At 38.4% G+C, this 24,769-nt stretch overlaps 2 pseudogenes; one reads left to right on the top strand and one right to left on the bottom strand.

Moving 5' to 3' along the window:
- Nucleotides 1-12,608: 12,608 nt before the first annotated feature.
- On the top strand, nucleotides 12,609-13,416 carry LOC103705949 (annotated as a pseudogene).
- Nucleotides 13,417-21,200: 7,784 nt separating this feature from the next.
- On the bottom strand, nucleotides 21,201-22,238 carry LOC103706000 (annotated as a pseudogene).
- Nucleotides 22,239-24,769: the final 2,531 nt, after the last annotated feature.

The following is a 24,769-nucleotide window of genomic DNA, read 5'->3' as shown; positions in this document are numbered from 1 at the left end:
CGTTTGGTTCGGGGGAATAGAAGGGGGGAAAGTGTGGTCAACGGGAAAGTAATGAGATGCCTCTTGTTTGGTTGGAGTTTTCAAAGGAGAGAGAAGGAAAAGTTGTATTCCCATGGGAATGTGATTCCCACATTTCATTGGAAAGTCTTTCCCATGAGAAACATGGGAAAGTTACTTTCCCATTAGGCGGGAATCACTCCATTTTTACTTTTTTCCCAAAAAGTCCCTTCAGCATTAAAGAAGCATTAAAGAGGCATTAAAAACCTAATTTTTATTAAGGGCATAATAGGAATTATATATAACTTTCCTAGGAAAGTGGATGGCCAACCAAACATAAGCATCTTGGAAATTTGTCACTTTCCCATGGTCAACCAAACATGCCAAAAGTACTTTCCTAGGCATCCTCTTCCTAGGAATTTGTTTCCCAGGAATCATATTCCTAGGAAGGAAAATGCTTCCCGCGAACCAAACGAGCCCTTATTGGTTTTTTATGTGCCGCGCGTGGAAACTACGCAGGCCCGGTAGGTTGGGCCTGGGGAAGTCTTTTGGGCATGACAAGGGCTGGCCCAGTCGACAGGCCAGAAGGCTGCTTTAGTGGGTGGACAACTCTGACCCGGCTCAAGCCTGGCATGACCCAATCTATACAGGTCATGCATTTGTCAGCCATGAGCTATATCCCTGGAGTTCTGGTCAACCATCTTAGCTTATAGATCTTGGATTCTTTTTGGGTAGTGGAAAAACTTTGTTCAAAAGATATGCATCCATTCAAGCTTGCAGAGTCACCAAGATTACTCATTGAACAAGTCGAAGGATAGAAACTTTCTCAAGGAAATCAGCAAATCTGGTTGCCTTTCTTGAAGACATAGTTGAATTGCCTTTTTTTTCTTAAATTTGTCTGTTTTGGTTTCTTGACACTTTCGCCGCTTCCTTTGTTCCATCCCTCTTCCTCCTCTTGCCTTGTTGTTTTTATTTGCCTTCCCTGTTATAAATCCATTCCTTCTATTTCAGAGGGAATGGCACTAGTATATTTGACCATTTATTTGATCACCAAAGTAGGTCATAAAATTTCATTATGTTATCGTATTTTCATTGTTTTGTATTTTTAGTCTTGCCTTCTCTTTTTTTTTCTTGAACCCAGATAATTATACTGATGAGAAAAAAAAATTGATTAATGTATAAAAGGTTATTGACTTAACTCATCATTAGCCTTTTAGTGTGGAGGTTGTTTTTCCTTCAGCATAGGTGCTTATCAAGGGATTTTTGGGTGTCCTTATATTGCAAGTGGCACAGCAAATAGAGTTTATTCATGACTTATTATATATGCATTTAAATCAAGTGAGTTCATGCAGTTTATCGTCGCAGTTTACACATCAATCGGGGACCAAGATCACTCACCAATGCTGACCACCTTGCCATAGGGGTAGGGCTCAAGTAATGCGAAACCGAGTTAAAAAGAGTCATCAATTTAAGATATATGAATGGATCATGAATAAGTGTTGCATATTTTGATTTCTTATTTATGAAAATTAAAAAAATATCTTTGCATATAAATTTTAAAAAAGAAAAAACTAACATCTAGAAAACAAAGGTAGTGTGATACAGTTTTAAGTTATGAATTGATCACTTGCTTCATTGGAGGACCCCAAGACCTAGTTATTAGCTGATACTAAGCCCCGATTGCCGGAGTGAAACAACTTATCTATACCAAGTAACCTTACTATGATAGAATATAGGGACTAAATTCCTTATTAAACAATCCAACCAGATACTATGTGGATGCAATTTCCATTGTCCTCGCCCTTCAACAAAGACTAGCTATTGCCACCAAGGTGGTAGCACAGTTGGAATGGGGCTTTATTTTCACCGGTGTGGTCCAGGTTCGAAACACGTGGGCGTCGATTAAATATTGGCGACCGAATGCCTCCAGCCTGGACACGCTCGATGGGAACGCTATCTAGTTCAGCTGGCATTAAGGTGATGTTGGGATGACATACTCACACGTGGGGTGACCCACGGGTCGAGGAGGGTATGTGCAAAAATTTCTACCCGCATCGAATATTTCCTGGTGGAAGGGAGGCCAAGTGGGAGCTGCTACGCGGGTGAGATTTTCTCTCCCCCTCCTATTTTCAAAAAAAAAAAGCCAGCTATTTTATGTCCCACACCTAAAAACGGCCTGAAAGCTAGAGAACCTATCTTGTCAAAAGAATAATTAAAGGTCTCGTCACGAAATAGAATAATTAAAGCACTCGCTGAATGAAAGCGAGTCTGGAGGCCGGGGATGCTAGCGCCTCCGTAACCGACGATCTACAAAAGCCAACCCAATAAATTTAAAGTTAACCTAGTGTTCCATGACCCAAATGACATCTTACAACATGGGTGTTCCTTATTCCAAAATAATATAATTCTTAGTAATCCAGAATCATCGTATTAATATACTATATTCCAGTGATGTTGCTTTGCCATACGAATCTAAGATCGATGACTATATAGTATATTTCATACATTTGTAATTGTTAAACAAGAATTTTATAGAAATTATAAAAAAATATGCATAAATATAAATCAAATTGTCAAAATCTGTCATTCTAGACCAATTCAATAATGCTAAAATTAATTAAAATCTGTTAATGCAATTCCAGAAAATTATCAATTTTTTTTAATGAGATTATCAAGCTTTTTCCGGCCAGAATTTTTTTTTTTCTAAGATGAAGATTTTAGGAGACATTTTTTTATGAAATTATGATATTTTTGTCTCTAAGGTGGATTTAACATTATTGTCCTAAGGTAATTTGAAAATCTGTCCTCAAGGTTGGATTCAATGTCACTGGATTGACGATAATTTTAGAAATGAGGGTGATTTGGAATCCGCCAAAGATCACTAGAATGCAATCACACATAGTGTTCTTGTCACGTCTAGCTATATCACTATTGATATTGGGTCATCATCAAATACCCAATGCTACCCAAGTTATTTCTTATATCAAATCTATTAGTGAACAACTGAATGGAGAGGAAATTCGCAGATCAGATGGATTGAGGACGGGTTGTATTTGCAATTTTACTCTTGGCCGGTTCGGTGCCAAACCTATCCGTGACCGCGAAAGGAAGCTCGAAGCCTCAAATTCTCTGGTTCAAAATTAATCTCAAGTTCCTTTTGTTGGGTTTTCTCCCTTTGTTTGGAGGCATCCCACGACCTTTTGGGCGGCGGTGGATGTCGACATGCCGCACTAGAAGGGAATAAACTATAGAGGTTGGGCCATAGCCTTGGGCCTGCTTCATTTAAATGGTCTTCTTGGATGGACCTTCAACTGAAGCCTTAAAAGCCCTTATCGCCCACCGAATAAAATCAAAGTGAAATTAGTTTTTTTTATCATTATTCAAAAATCGGAAATGATACTCTCTTGCTTGGGATTCAATCAGGGTGGTTCGATTCCCGGTTCATATGCCAATTGTGATCAAGTAAACTCCATGTACTACTGTTGGATTTTTCATGGACACCGTGCCGAGATTAGAATAAAAAAATATAAAATAAATTAGAATCAATCGAGAGATATCTCAAGATTCTTAAGAAGTTATTAATAATCGCTATGGCAGTATCATGCAAAAAAAAAAAAAAAAAAATACAAGAGTGAGATAGTTCTTTCTCTCTTTCTCTTTCTTGATGCATATCTCCTCAATAGAATAGGTGTCTTCTAGGAATGTGAAAACCTAAATGCCCTAAAGTTTCACTATACGCAGATATATATATATATATATATATATATATATATATATTATATATATATATATATATATATATATATATATATATATATATATATATATATATATATATATATATATATATATATATATATATATATGTCAGTAGAGTGGGACCTTGTCCAATTAATATAATACTAATGGATCCATCCATTATAGAGCTCATTAACCAAATTAAGCCTACAACAATAATCATTACATTATATGGCTAAAATAATAGAGTCCAAAATAATCATATGATCATAAATTAACTCAAAGTAATTGGACAAAATAAAATCAAGCCCACCTTGTGAGAAATTCCAACAAATACAGACTTCTAAAAATTTTAGAAAGTCAGTTTGATTGTTCCAACGGGTTCACGTGGAATGATCACCTAGAGTAGTTAACTTGTAAGGAAACACTGAAATATCTTATTAATAATTTAATCAATATATAGTTGAAGAATTAAAGTTGTAAATTAATTGAAACTATCAAGCCTGCATGCACAATGAATATTTATAGGAAGAGTGAAAATAACTTTTAATAGTCAAACAAAAGAGTCTAATTTATCTGGAGGTCGAATTTGAAAATATAAAGTCCAAACTCTTCGAGAATTTTTATGAAAGAAGTCAAATTTAATTGGAAAAAAAAGAGAGAGTGTAGCAATTAGTTAATGCATGAGAGAAAAAAAATGAAAGTATTTTTTAAGATAAAAAGAAAGCATATCCTCGGCATTAAAAAAAATTAAGACACATTATATTAATGTGAAATATTTTCCTCCAAGATAGCTTAGATGTCTTGTTGATTCGCACAAAAATTTGGTTACCCAATAACACTATAATGGTTAGGAAATCTACATACCTATTTCTCCATGTTAACTAAGTGTCTGTTGAAATATAAAACCAAGTTGTATCCGGTACTATTTTAGCGTGCATCGTCGTTTCTCCATGGTCACCAATTAAAGAATGGTCAGACATTGCTTCTCTATTGTGATTTTCTAAAAACAAGGTTGAAGTGGAGCAAATTACCTCACATTAGGGATGCAGAAAACTTTTGAAAGGGCAACACAAGCAACCATATATCATCCATTGGAAGTTCTCGAGCCCAATGGTTAGCATCTGGAGTTCCAAAAACATTCGTTTAAGGCATGCTTGGGCAATCCAGCAGAATTAGGCTAAATTTTTTATAGAAATTAAGCCTGCTAGTTTGTCCAATTCGTTTTTTTTCTGAAGTCCCATCCTACTTTTGACATAAATTCTATTTATTAATCTGTTGGACTGTAGAATAAAAAAAAAAATTCTATGAAGATCTTTTTCATCTTTCATAGAATATGGATTGAAGAGGGATTAGGTTGATATGGATCTCATTTAAATAGTCTGTATGTAGCATCTACAGTCTTATAAGAAATTCACTCTAGTTTTGCGGAATTTTTCAAACAAGCTCTTGCTCTTTTGCAAGGGTAATTGATTTGAATTATAGGGGAGGTGGCACCACGATTCTAGAGTTTCTGAGTTTGTCTATACGATGGCAGAGCATGATAGATAAGGTGATACGTGAATGCGAGGCTGACGTGTTAAAAGGTGATCTGCATGCATGCATGGTATCGTTCGTTCCCGAGGCTGGTCGTTGTATCAATGCCATATTGCAATGTCTCAGACCAGCTGCAAGTGAACTCATGGCTTGAACATGATGAGTAGTTTATAGCGATGTTTCCTTAGAGTTTCGTTTGAGGAATCAAAATGTATCAATCTCAGAATCTAAACAAGATCATCATGCAGGAAAAGAAAAAGAGAACGAGACAGATCATCAAGGAGATGGTGTCTCTCATAATGTCAGATCCAATACGATGGACAAGTCCATTCATGTGTATAAGTTCCTAAATGATAGCTATTTTGGTTTCCTAAAACCAATTCGTTTCTTGCCTTTAGCAATAGGTCTGAAACTTTGATACACATTGAGGACAATATAGAGATTTAATTATGATATGCCATGGAGTGGCAGAAGAAATACACATGAAATAACTGGAGGGAGTTTCTTACTTTCGCTAAGCTGAATATATACAATTTTTATCCTTGTTGATTGGGAGCTGTTTCCAGACTCAAACTTCATTGCTCTACCTAATCCAACATAGTGCCAATCTGGCTAAATTTTGGAGAGCAATATTTTTCTAAGCAAAAGGAGTTCAGAAGGTATTATTTTCTAGCTAGCCAGAATCTATTGTCTTCATCAAAGGATTGGTGGTCTCATTTTAATGGCACTTCTACTCCCACTGGAAGTATGGCTATCCATCTCTTTTCTGGAAAAAAAAATTAGTGATTGAATTAAACATGGCAAAAAATATACTCGTGCATGGGTGCGCACATTACTTTTTTATTATTTGTTAATTCTGATGTTACCACATCAATTTGGAACCATCCCAAGCTCAAGTCCTCAACTAAATGGCAAAATTGGTACCTATTTCTTGAAATTAATTATTTGTTCTGATCCGGCTACATATATGTATATATGTGTGCCGGTATGTATGAAAATACGTATGTATGCATGTATGCATGTGTGTATATCTGATCAGGTCTATATTAAACCATGGGGTTGCAAAACAACAATTTGAGTAGTTGAATGTGATCTATTACATCTAAACTGCTTATACACTAAAAATCATGTAATTTGAAAATCACACATGTGCATCAAGTAATCAAAAATACATGTAATTCAATTTTATTTAGAATGTCCATTTTTTTATCACTTGATACATAGGTTAAGAGTCTCCAAATTATATAAGCAATTTAGATATGATAGATTATATTTACCAATTTTGATCATCGTTATGGAACCCCCATTATCCTATGTAGTCTTAAATAGATTTGAGAAGAGATCTAGAATGTAGACACACACACACACACATGTGTATGCGTGTGTATTTTCTTTCTTTTTTATAAACTTTTTTAAAGAAACAATTTAATTAAAAAATTTCTTCCATAAAAAGGCATCTATTAAAAGAGTGAGCGATCATGTCAAACAAATGCACTTCTAGAAAAAGCTAGCTTTCATTACCATGTCGGAGAAGATTAGTTCATAACAAACTCTTTTATATGGTAGCGACAAAATTGATGTTAGCAGGAGTTGAAGTGCTCTAGCGCAAGACCACGTAGAAGATTAGTTCATAACAATTTCCTTTATATGGTAGCGACAAAAATGATATTTGCAAGAGTTTGAAGTGTTCTAGTCAAGACCATGGGATACAGTATAGTGGCCTAATGTAAGACAATGGATACAACAAGTGACATATATATGTGTGTGTGTGTGTGTGTGTGGTGGTGAGGAGGCGGGGGAGAGTTAATTTCTCTCTTTAAACTTGATGTTTAGATGATGCCTTGACTTTAGTTTTTTTTTTTTTTTTGATTTTCTTGAATTAGGATTCCCTTATAAATTATGTACATGCCTTTATTTTGTGTCAATCTCTCGTGGCCCCAATTGAGCAACTGAAATTCAAATGTGGCTTGCAGATGAAAAATAGTAAATTAATCTCCATAAACAATATAATATTTTCATCCAAATTTTTTGATAGAAAAAATGCTTGTTATCGTATTCTATTAATGTATTCATACTCATAGATGCAAGTTTGTTTTAATTTTTTCCAGTAAAAACTGCTTAGAGTCCTTTTGTCCTTATCTCTCACTCCTCTCATTTTTTGTTTTTGAAAGAATCTCTCTGACTCCTCTCATTGAAGTGGGACCTAAGCATCAACATATATACTTCTGATAGCAATCAAGAAATATTGATTCAGTAACTTGAAGATATTACTTCAAATACTAATCAACTAAAACCGCTCTTTATGGACAATCACCTTGCATATTCAAGGTGTTATATTAATGTTCTCAAGAAAACAACAAATTCAGTTTACCGGCCAAAACTTTCTGTCTAAGCCCTCTTCAGAATGATTCTCTTCGATTGATCTATTTCTTTTTTTTTTTTTTTTTTTGGTAAAAAATAGGAGGGGAGGGGGAGGGACCAGCCCACCCGCGTAGCAGCCCCATTACTGGGCCCCCCCTTCCACCAGGAATGTTCGATACAGGTCGCAGGTTTTCGCGTGCCTTCCCCGACCCGTGGGCTCACCCCACTGGGTTCACCGCCTCACGTGTGGGTACGTCACCCCAGCGCCACCTTGGTACAAGTGGAAGGAAAGCATAACCGCCAACAAGCCAGCCGGGCGTGGGGCATCCGGTCCCCTAATTTAATCGACGCCCGCGCGTTTCGAACCCGGGGCAACTTGGGCGGAATTATCGCCCCCTTACCACCAGGCTACTACCTTGGTGGCTCGATTGATCTATTTCTTGCGCAAATCGATAGGTACGTAGTAATATCCATTCTTTCTGATAAAAAAGTGTGCGTGCGTATGTGTGTGAGGTGGGGTACTTCTATTGATTTGTTCCAATGACAAAGTTCCAAGCACACTGAATGAAACTCCAAAAACACAAAACCAATATCCAAGTACGCATAATAATGTAAACCAAAAACATCAAAAAATGCAGAGTAGAAGGATAAGAATCAATTGATAGCTGTTGTTGCTCATCAACGACAAAGATCTTCTCCATTTAAATTCTATCACTAACTGATCAACCTAAGGTGGCAGCCTGGCTTCAATCAACCAACAACCATCAGTCAAAATACGTACACAAGCATGTAACAAAACTGGCGATAATTTCTACCTCTCTCTCTCTCTCTCTTTTGATGGAACTATCTCAAACTTGATCATGTGAATCATTAGTCAAAAGCATCAAACATGAGAGCAAAGCAAATCTCAAACAAGATGCCTCAATTACGGAGATACCATTTCTTGATGAAACACGAGCACAGACTTCTTATTTATTCAACATATTGATAGACCAGAAGCACGCTCTTACATGATGGGACACAGAAGGGAAAACACTAGTTTTGGGGCTTGGTGGAGTCGGCTTTGGTTGGCACCTGGCTTGAAGAAGCCGGCACTGGTGGTAAAGCAAAGCGAACCTCGGATGGTTTCGTCTCGGGAGACCTCCATTCCATGTTCTTCTCCCCAGTTTGCAGTGGAGGAACATCTGCAGTCTCGAGGTCATTAGGGAGATCTATTGCATGCTGTGATGGCTGGCGCCTGTGACGAGTTGGCCTTCGAGTAGACATCCTTTTAAAGGACACAAGCAGAGAGAATGGGGAAAGGTGAGATGGAATGGAGAAAAGGAGGACACGAGGGGAGAGGAACGGAGATGGTGAGCAAACCACAGGCGCCTGGGGTCATTTATAGAAGGATTGTCCAAACTCATTAAATGATGGGAACAAGGAGGGACAAAGAGAAGAGGGAGAAAAAAAATTAAAGAAATGAAATTGGGCATGTATAAATAGGCCTGTTCTGTTTGAGTTTTGCTTCAAATGACATTAGTTTTTGAGTGAAAGTACACAATCGCCCATCTTGTTATTCAAACTAACCAGATATGAGTTGGAGACTGTTCTTCCTCATCATTTTCACATTATTAATTTATATTAGTGCTATATTTCAAATACTAGTCTTGCACTAAACATTTTTAAAAAGGCTTGTTATATGACACTTTTTGTTATTTTTTCGACTTCTCATATAGTTTGTCACCGACCAAGACAATGATAGAAATGAACTTCTATGGCCAGTAGAAATAATGAAGTGTTAATGACCATAAATTGACTGATATTTTTTTTTTCAATAAGAGCAGGAGAAAATGATACAATTAGATTTACTATAATTTATTGGCATATTCTCTTGTTATAATTGTTTTCATAACTAATAACAACTTTAGCCTAGCTGGTTCTTTATTCAATTCTTCACTATTTAACTTGAGTGGAGCAAAAACTGCACATATTATTGAAATTCACTCAACTAATAGAACTGAGCTATAATTAACAAAAAAAATAAAATAGTTGAGCTATATTTGTATAGACTAAATACATAATTTATTTAGTCTCCTCTCAACAAAATTACAATAGCTTAAATTATGTCCTGTGTACAAAAAGCCAAAATACAAATTATTGTTTATTTCTGCTCAAAATAAAACCAATTGTGTACATATATCAAATACCTATATATATTAGATGATTATTTTTCCTTTTAGAGGAATAAAAAAACTCGTGAGGCAGCAAGGGTGTAACGTACAGCAAGTGTAATCATGTGAGAGCATTAAAGGGTTGCCGATCTTAAGAGGATTAGAGATCATACCTTGTTTAGGTTTAGTTGCCCATGGACGACCCCCTTAATCCAAAAAAAAAAAAGGATTCTAAAGTAATTGCACCCCCGCGCCTGCTTGCATATGTAATATTTATTGTAAACCGTATGACAAACCTTGTAACAAACCAATAGTTTTGATCTTGGTGAGTATTTTCGACGTCACGTTAGATCTCACAACTCTTTTTGAAGAACTGACCGGATTACATCGACAACATTTAAATTGTTTCTTCAGCATAAGGTTGATATATTTTTATCCTCATATTTTTGTCTTGAGAGAAATTGATGACGGTCCTAATCGAATCAACCTTGCTTTAATTTACAATAGACAAGTTATAACAAATGTGAAGCATTTTGCATGTACACGGTAGAGAGAGTAGAATTGTTTTATATGGACCTCAAGAATCTTAAATTAGCATGATGCGGTCTTCACCGATAGAAAGGGAAAGGAGCAAGACCAGAGCCACTATTTAATGCAGGGAAAAAAAAGTTTTGCAGCCAATTTTTTTAGGTTTTGAGAAAGGCTGTTGCTTATCGTCTTCGTTAGGGTGGAATGGTCTTACCTTTTTGAAAAGTGCATGTCATGGGGACCTACTGGTCGTCTCTCTTCGGACGTGCACGATAACTCCAGCTTCCGTGATGGATAGCAGAACGGAATTTAGATTGGTCGCCATAATTACAATCGCCCGTGACGTAGGCCAGTAGTCACGTGCTCGCATGAACGATAGAATGGCGTCTGGTGATTAGTGACGAAAATGCAAGCTAACTTGCTCCTGCCTCGCACGTGTCACTAAGATATCCAAAATTGAAAAACTAAATTATTTTGGAAACTTGGAATTAAAATAACAAAAAAAGGATGACATGACATATAAAGCTATTAGGGTTTAATTTATTAGAATTTGTAATATGTGTGTGTGTATAATATATACTATATTGCTTTGAATTTATTTTATTTGATATGGTTATAGTATTTATTTCATTCAATATTATTTATTGATTATCTTTATTATTAATCTATTTATTTATATTGGCGTAAGGTCGGAGAATTTTACTAGGTGGAAAGTTTATATCCATCTGTTATATTTTTTTTTTCTAGAGTACATGATGCGTAGTTTTGGATTGGTTGGATATGGAGTTTGAGCATTAGCATTATTAGTTAGTTTATTTTTTTTTGACACCAATGAATATTTGAAAATTTTGTAATTGAACAAGTTGGTTATTTAATTATAATAGATCTATTTAGTTGGATTTTATGGCTATTAATTGTGATTTAAATTTTTTAAAATTATTGGAATTGTTTATTTTAGGCTTTGCATGATATCAAGGGCATCGCTCTAGTATTCATGTGGCTAACCTGAGTGATAGGATCGGGGCGTGATATATATATCATTCATATCACATATTGGTACCGAACGATATGATACGATATTGTTGCATGCTATTTAGTTTGGTATGGTATGGCATATCTTGCTTGTAAGTTATAGTCCGACCAAAATAACCAAATTGTGATAAGCAAGGCCTATGGTGGCTAGAGGTGCAAATGGGTCAGGTTGAAGTAGGTCATGAGTGACCCTGACCTAATTCTGGTTTCTTGTTCAGGTTTTAATGTTGGAACCTAAAATCCAATCCAATAGAGATCGAGTCATGATTGGGTTGGGTTCCATTGGCTAGAACTTTTGGACCCAACGGGTTCCATTCGGTGATCGGGTTTGGTGTTGTATGAATCCAGTCTCCAACCCAGAAAATTCGGATCCAGGTTAGGTTTAAATAAATCTGAAAGAGTATGACTGGTGCTTGTTGAAGCAGAAAACAACTCACATGGCTTCCCTTTAGAATATTGAAAGGACAAAAAAACACAAACCCAATTGTCTGGCTGCTAAAAATAATTATGCAATGCTTGTCAAATTAGATTATATAGGGACAAACCTGATTGTCCTTCGTACTCAGGCCCTTCTTCTGAGGCCCAATTTGTTACTGTCGTTGCTACAAATGTTTCACTATTCTTTGATAAACTTCCAAAACGAGGACAATAAAACTACATTATTCAATTTTGAATTGGACCTATCAACCCAAGATGCAAAAGTGCTGCTCGCATTATAGAACATATACCATTCAATCATTAAGGCATAATTTAGAGAACAACACGAGTTCAAGCTTTTTTGGGCCCAAATGGTTTATCTGATTTGGTTTTGGGTCAGATCGGGTCAGATCGTAGGGTTGGAAATCCAAAATTGCTTAAAATTCAAACGGGTTGGTTAGGTCGAGTTAGATTTGAATTCAGTAAATCTAGATCTAACCCAAAAAAATAGAATGGATTCAATTTTAAGATCCGATCCGAGACCTCCAAAATGGATCGAATCGAATTTAAGCTGGTCTCCCGGTCCGCTCCAGCTTTATTTCCTTCTCGAACAAGTTAAACCAAATTTACCCTTGTCATGGCGGGTTCCAACTCAGCATTCTGACAATAGATACCCAAAATCCTCACCTGATTGGTCCAACCCTGACTTGCCGCGGATCACCATCCGAGCTGCCCTCAGCCGTGGATCGAAAACAAATCCAACAGCCCAAATCACTCGATCCGCAAGAGGAGACCTCCCGTCCTCGCGATATAAAATAACCCCTCGTCGACCGGCAATCGCCAAATTTGAAGGGGCAGGGAGCGAGAGAGATCACCGGAGAGAAGAGAGATGGAGATCGGGGGGGAAAGGTCAAGAAGGGCCTGGCGGCCGGGAGGGTGCGGCCCGAAGAAGAAGCCGGTCTCCCGGTCTGTCAAGCCGGCCTCCAGTTTCCGGTTGGCCGGATCGGCCGCTACCTCAAGAAGGGCCGCTACTCTCAGCGCGTCGAACCGGAGTCCCCAGTCTACCTCGCCGCCGTCCTCGAATACCTCGCCGCTGAGGTAATTCTTTAAATATTTGACGCTTCGCTCTCGAGGCGGTGGTAGATGTAGAGTCGCCTGAGGTCTTATTTCGTTTCCCTATGTGGGATTATTAGGTTTCTGGAGCTGGCCGGGAACGCGGCGCGGGACACAAGAAGAACCGGATCATCCCGAAGACACGTGCTTCTGGGCGGTGAGAAACGACGAGGAGTTGGGGGAAGCTTCTCGCCGGGTGGACCATCGCCCATGGAGGGGTTCTGCCCAACATTAACCCAGTGCTTCTCCCGAAGAAGACCGCGAGCAAGGAGCCCAAGTCGCCCGCCAAGACCACCAAATCCCCCAAGAAAGCTTAGGAGCCGATGACCCTTGTGTTGCTATTTCCCGCTCCCTTAATTCTGTATGTAATTCTGTGGATCTTTTTTAGGTTGCTTTCTTCTTTTGTTTGATGTTGGGAACGGTGTAAGGAGGAGGAGGGGACAAGACTTGGACAAATGGATTGTATCAATTCTCTTTCCTTTCAGGAGATGTTCTAGACGGTGTTTTTTTAATGTCGAACCGATGTTTTTTTCTTTTCTTCCCCCTTTTCTTCTTTTTTCTTCTTGGAATCCGTATGAGCTCGCTGGTTGACTTCTGATGTCCTAATTTGTGGCGAAAGGTGCATTCCAGATGGATGAATTTAGTCACATAATTTCATAATTAATGCCAATCTTAGAACATTGTTTGTTATTTAAGGAGAGCGGCTTGATATGGGAAGCTATGAGGTGGAAACGGATAAGTTTTTTTTTTTACAACAAATTTTCAGTAAAGGCAATTATCTCCTTACACCCAGTGTCTTCGTTTGATGTGTTGGAAATTCTCTGTGGTAGGTATCGATTCTCTTCTGCTCTCGCCAATTTTGGTGTTATCTGTTGCTTCCTGATGGAATTGCCGGAAATGTGGTTAAACTATTATGAACATTAAGGGAAACACCCAGATGTTAATGGCAATTGTAATGTTTCTTGACAAGACACCAGATAATATGGTGCGAAATGGATCTAGATTGTGAATTATATACCGTTGAATGAGTGTAATCGGTGCAATGTCTTGAATGTTGGTTAAATATATCATGACTTGATTATTATATTGAAGCTGTGTTTGGAAATCATGGGGTGGAATGATGACTTGTAATGGTTGCTACATAACGTGGGATCATCTCCACTCTTGTGAGTTAGTTTCACATCTTATGGCTTCTTCCATATTTTGTTTTTCGTTATAGTTTCTTATCGGCAGATGTAGTTGTAAGCCTTGTTCAAGTAATGCAATGCTGAATTTCTTTTATTGTCAAAACCACTTGGCAAATTTGCATTCGTTCAAGCTACTGATGATTGCATAATTTGTCATCACGGAACTCCAAAAAATTGGACTGCCGGTAAGTTATGCTATGGTATTTTGAGATGAGTTTTTTCATTTAATTCCAGAACAGGACTCCTTTTTTATGATAAATTTTTTTAGCATTTGGTTGTGAAAATAGTGATAAAGCATTGTTGCACCTGCATGCAGGTTGCGATGACGTTTTCTCTTTTCCTTCTTCAGTTGTTAGACTGATTTCCCATTGTATTAGCAGAGCATGATAATTAATCTTTCCGAACTAGTTTTCTTGATTGATCAATCGTATTATTGCCTAAGGATTTTTGTTAGCCAAGCTTGGCGACTAACATTATGGCCGATGGTTGGTTTATATATTTTAAAGGTTTATTAGCATACTATTCTTCCTCTGCTTCTTGTTAGGGTTGAATCCTGATTGAATAAATGTTGTCTTGGAAATATGTTTGCTATTTTGGTTGCTTGGTGAACTCTGATATGCTATGGTTTGTTTATCCCTGCTTGGACAGGAAAAAGGTAGTGGTTGCAGGTTCAGACTGTAATCTTTTGGCGTGAATGAATGATTGATCTTCCTTTGTGATATTGTCTGTTGGATTGCACCCCACACAACTCTCAAAGAACTACGAATTCTCTCATTTATCGGCTTGTACAAATCTCAGAGCGACATTTGCACCAATCCATTGGTGGATTTGTTGTGAATGAAGGTGAATCATTCTTTCACGCAAAAGATTACAACCCTACCCAGTGGTATCTTGCTATACCACATGTTATACACTATGTACCCACTTAACAAAAAAGTTTACTATCTTGCAATGAATTTTTCTACCATTATTTATGGATTCAAACCACCTGTTATTTCTTCAATCCTGCATTTTCAACTATCAGAACCCTTCAAAAATTGTGGTGATGTTTATTATCCCAAGAGAACCATAAATATGATGCGGATGTGGATGAATAGAAAAAGGTTCTCTTCAAAATACTTGCTTACCTCTAAATCTGTAGAGTTTTACCATCTTAGGCAGCTAATATACTTCATAAGTATGAGCAGGGAATAAATTGGTTGGCTGCATTGAAAATTTGCTTTATGCATGATGTTGTTAATTGCCTGTTACCTATTTGTCTTTTCTGATATCTTAAGCAAACAAAGTACAAATTTCTATCTTCTATTTATTAGACTTGTTGAAGATCAAAACTGATGTGCTAGGTATTCTTCTCTCAAATGTTTCAATGGTTTTGCTTGTTAGTCCGTGATTGTTATAATAAACCCATGATTAGGAGAATATAGCTGCTGATCATGTTCAATGGTCTGCAATATTTTGAAGTCCTGCAATTGCTCACTTAGCCATATTATGATTCGACATCTCCTGTCCCCACCTTTTTTTGGTTGATTTCCCAATTGTTGCTTTCCCAGTTCTTCAAGGCCTGTCTGCAATTCCTAGTCAGTTTGGTTACTACCTTGAGAAGGGCTGATACTCTTATTGTGTTGGCTGGCAACCCTGTCTACCTTGCTGCCATCATTGATTGCCTTGCAACTGAGGTAAAACTCTGTTCTTCTGTGAATTCCTTAGTTGATGGTGGTAGATCTAGAGTCCTCTGATGTTTTATTTTTTTCCAATGTGGGATTATATTGTTATAGGTTCTGGCGTTGGCTGGGGACGTGGGTGCGGGATAACAGGAAGCTGATGATTCCAAAGGCACATGCTGCTGGTCATGAGGAACGACAAGAGGTTGGGGAAGCTTTTGTCTGGGTGACCATTGCCCGTGGAGGGTGCCTCTCAACATTAACCCGTCTCTTCTCGTGAAGAAGATGGCAAGCAAGGAGTTCAAGTGGCCATCCAGCGGCAACAAGTCCTAGGAAAGCTTTCAAGCTGAGGAGCCCCTGTTGCTAATCCCACTCTCTCAATTCTTTTGTAATTCTTTGGATATTTTTTGGTGGGTTTCTTCTTTGATTGATGTAGTGGTGGGTTTAAGGAGGAGGGGAGAGGACTGGAAAATGGATTTGTGTCGATTGTCTTTCCTTTCATGAAATGTTTAAAGATAGTGTTTTTGATGAGGAAGCTACACATTCCTTCTAATTCTTTTTGTCAAATTCTGTTATTGAAATCCATGTGGGCATGCTTGTTGGCTTCTGATACGGTATCAGTTTCAATTGTAGAATGCTGATTTTAAAGGAGCGAGGCTTCATGTGGGAAGCTATGAGGCGGAAGCGGGCGGGCACTTTTATGCCTGGAGCATCAGGTGATTCAGTGCATTTGAGGCTGTTATCTCAATGATAAAAAGTGTTTTCCTTTGAGGATCTTAGACTTTGAGCATAGGAATTTCTTTGTGGAAGGTATTGATTATCTTCTACCCTCATTATTTGCGTTTTCCTTTCTTTTCCATTTTCCTGGAATGCTTTTTTTTCTTCTTGCTCTTGCTTGCTATAATGGTGAATTGTTTTTGCAACTAGAAAGGAAACACCCAGATCAAAAAGCTTCTTGCGTACTTTATTTATTTTTTGGATAATTCATCGCATATTTTAGGAATTTTGAATTTGTTTTTCTGTAATGAATTGATGCCATAAACATGAACGATCATATTGCAACTTATATGTATTGCACTGAAGTTTGTATTATCCATTTAAAGTTCATAAAGCATATATATGCTTGCAATAATTGCTATATAACATGATCATCTTAGCTCTGGTGAGTTGCTCGGTGGCACATCTTTGGTTTGCTTTATCTTTTGTGTGTTGTTTTACTGGGCTCCAGATGTAGTCTGTGAAAATTTTGTCCTGCTGTCATAAGAACTGTGAGCTAATCCAGATTCATTTAAACTACTGGTGATTGTATAACTTGTGATATAGGTACAATAAAAGAATCAAAATCCGACTAATTCATTGTTGCTATTTCTTTTGATGATGCCCTGGGATTATTCTGGCATGATATTAAGACATGTTTCTTCATTTGGTTCTGGAACAATGCTCTAGATGATTAATATATTATGAACTAGCTTTGAGTGCGCAATGAGCGATAAAGCATCGGTGCACCTACATGCAGGCTGCTTCTATCTTTTTGCCCTTCATTTTTTTTTCTCTTCAGTTGGTAGATTGATTTGGCATGCACTAGCCGAGCATGATAATTCAATCCTTCATGTTATATTATGTATCTCTGTTTTTTTTGACAATATTATTTGTTTACTTTGTTACCTAGGCAATTTATAGTATAGTGAATAATTGGTTTACGGAAAAGAAAAAAAAAAAGGGCTTCTTTATGATCTTATTTTTACCATTCTGCTTCATTTTGGACGAGTCCTGATGGTATAAATGTGGGTAGTTTACCAGCATATTTTAACCTCTGAAGACCCTGTATCTGGTGGAATTTTGTTGCCAAGTTGGTTGCTTGATGAACTCCGATCTGATTTGATTTCTTGACGCCTCTTGGTAAGAATAGGTAATGGATGCTTTCTACACATGTTACACACTTCCACTGCCATATTTTGGTAAGAAATGCCAACTGTCTTGCTGCTAATTTTCTGGGATTACTTCTTTCTTCAAGCAGGCCTGCTTCTTTCTTGCATCTTCAACTATCAGAACTATTTAAAAATTGATTTGAAGTTTAATTGGTCGTAATAGAACCAGAGGCTTTCCCCAGGATGTGATGTATAGGATATAGGATAGGTTCTGTAACTGCATCACACGTATCCATTTCCACATAACCACTATGTATTCCTTTGCCTGTATTCTGTAAAGTGTTACTATCTTATGCCACTAATAAACTTCACATGCAAGCAAGGAGTGATTTGGTTAGCTGAATTAAAAAAGAAAATAGGTGCCTTTGCTTAAGCATCAAGTTGTTGTCAAATTATACAATATGCATGCTAACGTTTCTGGTGTGTTTAGCAGAACATATTTACAAATTTCAGTTTCTTTTTATTAGGTTTGTCTTGAAGATTAAGTGTCAGGTATTCTTCTCTGTATTTTGATGGTTTAATTTGTGTTGTGACAGGCAGCGAGAATAACAAAACAAGAAGAGAAGAACAAGAGCACACAATATTTATATAGTTCGGTCTATTGATCTACGTCCACAGGCAGAGACGATGCAAAAGCTTCACTATAAATTTTTTTTTTTTTGGAGATTACAGAGTACAAGATTACCTCACAAACTCTAGCTCCCAATGCACCTAATATCTAGGATACTCAATTACACTGTTCCTTTGGGGCTATAAGGGATATATATATATATATATATATATATATATATATATATATATATATATATATAATAGAGTAAATCGATTTAGATTGAACAGGTATTCCTACAATAATCAAGTTAGACTAATATATAACTGGTGTCCTAAGTCAATGTAGACTTGAACTGTGTCCTAACTCCTAAGTTGACCTTCTAGAACTAATATGGACTCGTCCTTTTAGAACTTGTAAATTTAAGACAGACTTGATAATATGTCTCTTTAATTAATCATCCTTTATTCGTGATCGAAGCCCTCGTGAAGAAATATTCATTATGTTGACATAAATTTTGTCATCACATGTTTATTAATATATGTGTATGCTGGCCTAAGAATACAAGACAGTTCAGTATTGTATATCAATTTGTTCGTCATCTGGGAATATTAATACCTGCATGTGCATTTGAAAGTAGTACTTTTATTTAACCATCCAATTTCAAATTAGTATGTGTACAAATACATTGCGACCTTATCCACATAATTCTACTTATATATCAAAATTACTTGAATGATCCTTCCATGCTATGGTCTATCTGTCATTCAATGCTCTCTATAGTAGGTTTTATGAGAGTAGTCTATAAAGCTCACTGCTTCTTTGTGATGTAATGAATGCCAACTAAATGCTTACTTCTTGCTATTCTAGTACAATGAAGTCTTTCTGCTAAGCAATCCTCTTGCATGATATGAAATGTCATAAATAGGTTGATCCTGACTTGTTTCCAGTTCAATTATGCATCAAAAAAACAGGTTCTATCTGCATCTCATATGTCAACAATGAGGTTCTGTAGCCTGTACGATAGGTGACACAAACCTCTTGTTCTCCAGCGGCCACCAGCTTGGCTCTGTTCGTGTTCTCGAAAAATAACTAATTAGGAACTACAAGACCTTAGCAGGGTGTTTTTACCTCTTTCTTTAGGCCGAGAGCGTTTTTTATTATTTGCTCTAATTGATAACAGTCCTAGAACAAAATATTGATCAAACACTTTATCCTGTGTATAGAAATGGTACATAATAGATTTGTCTTTGCTGTTTCTTTTTTCACTTGATGGAACATTTCTTGTGGGTAGGCTCTGCTGTCAAGCTAACAATCTGAATAAGGATTTTTTGGTTTCTTTTATCATTCACTGGTTGTTTCTTGGAGTTGCTACTTGGTAATACATCTATATTCTCTTCCTTTGATTGCCTATTGTTTATTTATTTATTTAATTGTTTTATGTGCTTGTCTATTTTATGATGTGAGTATCCCCAGGTATCTCTCTCATTTGTGGGTGCCCTTGATACATCCCTTTATGTACAAGGAGCATCTTTTACTAATGCTGCAAGAAGAATGATACTTGGATGTCGTATCGTCTTATTCTGCTCACCCTCCTTTTGATCTAAGGTGATCTGCATGATGCTCAACCAGAATGTTCCCAAAGGATTCCCAAATTTTGGGTGTTATTGCAGAATGTTTTCACAATTTGTAAATATTCCTAAACAAGAAATTATATGTTTGTGATCAAACAAAAGGTAATGCAAATAAATTTGGCTGTACCCATTTGTTGATTGGATAGTGAAGCAACTACTGTCAAGAAAGATGGACTCCCAGTCTTTGGTGTTCTAGAATCAGTAGGATGTCCGATCCTATCTTACATGTATCATGTAGTCCATCATCGTGTGACTTTTCTTAATGAATGTAAGCATGATCATTCTCATGTTGCTAAGCAGACTGCAACACTTTATATTTTAAATTTTATCTTTCTTAGTAGTTTGGGATCATATTTGCTATTGATGCTTTAATTTTAGTTGCTAATGGAAGAGATCCAGTGGTTTATGCAAATAAGGGTTGGAGGGAATTCTAGTTGAGCTGGAATAGTTTCATGTGAGCTCTAATGGCCAAAGCGATCCCAGTTATTCTCATTTACCAGTTCAAATCATTCCTGCCTGTGGCTGAGGTTTGCATTTATCACTGAATGCTCAACAGAACAACACTTAACTTGGTAACTTTTTTTTTTTAAAGCACAATTGTTGGTGCCTTGGTCTGTCTGGGGTCCTATTGCTGCAGGATTTCTGTTGTTTAATGAGGAGCAGGCCTTTCTTTGTAATTTTTCCTGCAATTTTGGTTTATTCATCTCTCTTGTTCTTAATTTTAACTAATTTTCAGTTGCAATTTTGAGATTCTCTTGATGGTGATTTCTCTGGCTGTTGCTTGCACGTAATTTGCGTTTATTAACTGCATCCGAGTTTTCCATGCCTGGCTTGTGAACAAAACCAGAATATTTCTTTCCTTCAACGTGATTTTGTCATCAACTAGCATTGCAATGTAAACAGGTGTTTTTTTTTTTCTTTGCTTGCTAAAATAGATATTTCATACAATACGGGTACATATATATCTAATAAAATTAGAAAATAATAGATCATAAGGGTGCTCTCTGAGCGGCCACAAATCTCTTTTAGTTGACCACTTACGGGAAGAAAATTTAAATCTGCCCTCTAATAGAACTTGTCATGCTAAAATCTTAACCGAACGTATCTGTCATCAGTCTAACCTCTCCTATTCAGCAAAAGCCTTTTTTTTTGTTTTAGGGTAATGTTCAGCAAAAGCTTTTCAAAGCCTTTTGCTGTTTGCTAAACATCTGACTTCTGTGTCAATAGAATCGAATGCTTCAATTTGCTAAACCTGTGTGTCTAAGATTCTCAAATCCTATATATTTCCATGATACCTAAAAAAAGCAGACGAAGGAAACAGCAAACAATGTTCATAATAAAAGAGGGGAGAAGAAGAAACGCGAACTAAACTCTGAACATGAAGATGCTAATCTCAGGATGACCCTCGGACTCCGAACCAATCATATAAAACACCTCCGAGTCCTTGGACCTCGCCACCCTCTCAAACCTCGCTCTCATATATACCAGATCGCCGCTCGATCCTGTGCCTTCGCCGTGCGGCATCACTCCCGCCCCAAACGTCACCGGCCGCAAAGCCCCGAGCACCTTGCGATCGACGTCCCCGTGCCGCCGCTCCATGCACTGCCGCGCACCCCCCCATTGCAGTACTCCTTCCACTCGCCTTCCTCCCAGAGTGGCGCCGGCGACGAGCCGTCCGTTCTCTTCCGGCACTCGAGCACGAACCGGACCGGCCCCGATGCCAGGTCGGCCATGAACGGGCCTGTCGTGGTGGCCAGCTCGATGAGCGCCGCCGGTGGGGACTTGGGGTCCCGCTGGAAGGCCAAGTGGACGCGGCGATGGGGGCCGTAACGGAGACCGAAGAGGGTCCCCGTCACGCGAGGACCGAGGCCCGCCGGTTGCTTCTTGACGCCGATTGACGCCGTGAAGAGCGATCGGATTCGTGAGGCAGCCGCAACCAATATCGTCTTGGAAGGCCTGCGCTTTGCTGTCGCCACCGAATCGTCGTCGTGGAAAACGTTTGTTGATGAAGATGGCGAGGCGAACACTGGAGCCTTGTCGTCATCTTCTCGTGATTCATCCGTTCTTGTGATCCAATGCCATGGACTTTTGCTAAATCTTTCCATGCTTTGGACTCCCAAAAGAAACACAGCCAAACGGCTCGGGAAGAACACGGCTTTCCTAGACGTAAACAAGGTTTCCTTCTATGAACAGTGTTTTATTCTCTCTTATCTATTAGAGTGCTGTTTAGGCTGGGCTCTAGCCTGGAGAAGGTCCGTAACGTAATCTGTTAAAATTATGCATAGAGATTTTGATAAAATCTAGGGCTCGATATGAGATGATCTCTTAGTCTGTTTGATTTCTCTTCTCCTCGTCCCGCGACTCAACGTCTCCGGTCTCCAACCGTTAGGAACATAGTGAGCTTCACCGGCCAATATCTCGCATCCCAAATCTGTTTTAGAAAAATCTTCTAAAACGAGATTTTAAAATAGAATCGAATATTTAGCTCGACACGGTTTCACCGGTAATCATTATTTATACATTTTGCTATCTGTTATCAAATAATTTACTTATAATGGGTTGGGAAACTTCAAAAAAATGTTTTGTTGTTGAACAATATCATAAACTAAAAAAACAACAGAAAGATCTTAACATCCCTTTAACTTCTTAGAGTACAGAGATTGATGTCACTTTCACGCTGTGCAACTTTGTTGAGACTGAATTGGTTCTTATATTATTGATAAAAAATATTGGATATTTTGACTTGAGCTTAGACCGACCTCCTTGATTTCAGTATTAACTGAGGTGGACAACTTTAGGCGCTCCCCATTTCGGAATCTGCAGGTGCAGATGTTAGCGTTTGGAGCACTACTTGCAGAGTGAGTGTCGGAGCCGATGATGTTTTCCGAGCTCTTCAGTAAGTGTTAGAACCGGGCTTAGATTGTGGCTGGATGTGGGGGTTTGGGCTACACCAGAAGGTTGCTCTCTTCATCTGAAAGGTGACTTGGGAGCGTCCGCTGACGTGTTCAGTGTTGAGTACACGAGGAGTGAGTTTTTCCCCCTAAGCCCGGATTGTCGGGTGGACGAGTCGGTGGATCATGTGCTCTTCCAGTGCGTGTCGACGTGGGGTGCTTAGAGTTTGACTGGGATCCCCGGGGACGCTTGGTGTCGGAGGGATTGCTTTTTGGAGAAGGTTCGGTGATGGGCTGGTATCTCTCAGATGCGCAACATGGCTATTCGAGCATCTTGTACAACTTATCAGGTATGACTGGCCAGGAACGCCCGAGCTTTTGGCAAGGGCAGCCCATCACCGCGGTTCTTGATAGAGCGGGTTCGAGTTCAGGCAGCAGAGATCATACATACAGATCTAGCTCATAGACCTTTGATGGCTCGGGATATCTGGGGCCCCCATACTGCTTCGGCTACTCCACATAGGGTATTCTTTACCTAGGAGCCCCCACATTCGAGTTTTCTCAAGGTCAATTTTGATGGCTTAGTCTTGGATGGAGGTAGGAGAGGTGGGGCTGGATTCGTCATCAGGAGGCCGAGTTTTGGTGCGGTGGTAGCGGATGTTGTCACATCTTCGACATCTCGGTTCCTGGGGCAGAGATGCTGGTGGCCTGGATGGGTATGTGTTACGCGCGGCGAGTGCTTCAGGCGAGTTCAGTTCTACTGGAGGGAGATTCGGCCACGGTGATCAGCTGGGTCCAAAAGGGCTCGAGCAGTTATAGAGGAGTTCACCTCCTGTTCCGCGACATTTGGGAGATAGCAAGGGAGAATGTCACATTTCAGGCCATGCATATATATCGTGAGGCCAATGGGGCGACCGACTAGATAGCGGCATATGTTGCGAGCCACTCAGAAGGTACCCTATGGACTGAGGAGAGAGATGCCCAGAGCACTTCGAGACCTTTTGTTTTCCGATTCTATTGGATGTATTCGTACTCGTGATATATGAAATGCCTGTTTTAGCGCAAAAAAAAAAAAAAAAAAAGGCTCTATAGAATTCAAGAGAGAAAAAAATGCAAAGAGAATGAAAGAAAATATTATTCCTTACATTGCATGCACCACATTAACCTTGCATGCACCCAATCCAATCAGTCGTTCCTATGGGTCTCACTCATCAAGCACTCACTTTGGTACAGGCCATGCACCACATCCATACACTTGTTCACTCTCAATGCTCTCAATTTCTCACACATCAGATAATGTGCATGGATCCACGTGCACTGATTAATCCCCTAGTAAAAATTAGGAGAGAAAACTAGGATAGGGGGGGAAGGCAACACTGCAACTACACAAACAAAGGCAATACAGCTATCGAGCAACTCCACAATGCTTTCCAAAGTATCCTTCTAAATAAAATTATTGACTGCCTGCTGACATTGCCGGGGAAAGGAAAAAGGATGGAAGAATGGACAAAGAATTAATAGGAAAAGTACAAAGAAGGTGCCACTCTCCATAAAGGAAGTCTTCTACCTCATAGGAAAATAAAAATAAAGATAGATTTGCAAGAAGATCTGACATCATATGTGCATGAATACATCATTGAATTTCCCAACCTGATAAATTTGTTAAGAAAATTTCTACAACCTCACCAAAAAAAACTAGCCAGAAGATATTATTTAGATTCCTTAGCCCTAAATAAATACTTAAAATTGACTTAGCCCATAATTGATGTAAGACTAAACACACGCTTGCACGGATCCTTCGACTTAAAATGTATAAAATGATCCATAGATTTTCTCAGTTAAAAGGTTTTCACATCCAATGTCTCAAATATCACCAACAAAATCAGTATGCCATGATCATCAATCATCCCAAAAATGTCAACATGGCCCCAGGTTTTGCAAAAAGCTACAAAAATTTCCCAATAACCTTGACTAGAGAACAAAGTCAACTGGTTAAGTGAATGAGAGGTCTTATCCTGTTTAAACTGAGAACAATTAGCTTAC

Source organism: Phoenix dactylifera, chromosome 3 (genome assembly GCF_009389715.1).
Source record: "Phoenix dactylifera cultivar Barhee BC4 chromosome 3, palm_55x_up_171113_PBpolish2nd_filt_p, whole genome shotgun sequence".
Taxonomy (NCBI): Eukaryota; Viridiplantae; Streptophyta; class Magnoliopsida; order Arecales; family Arecaceae; genus Phoenix; species Phoenix dactylifera.
The sequence above is the reverse complement of the archived record's forward strand: the minus strand, read 5'-3'. Positions and strand labels throughout refer to the sequence as shown.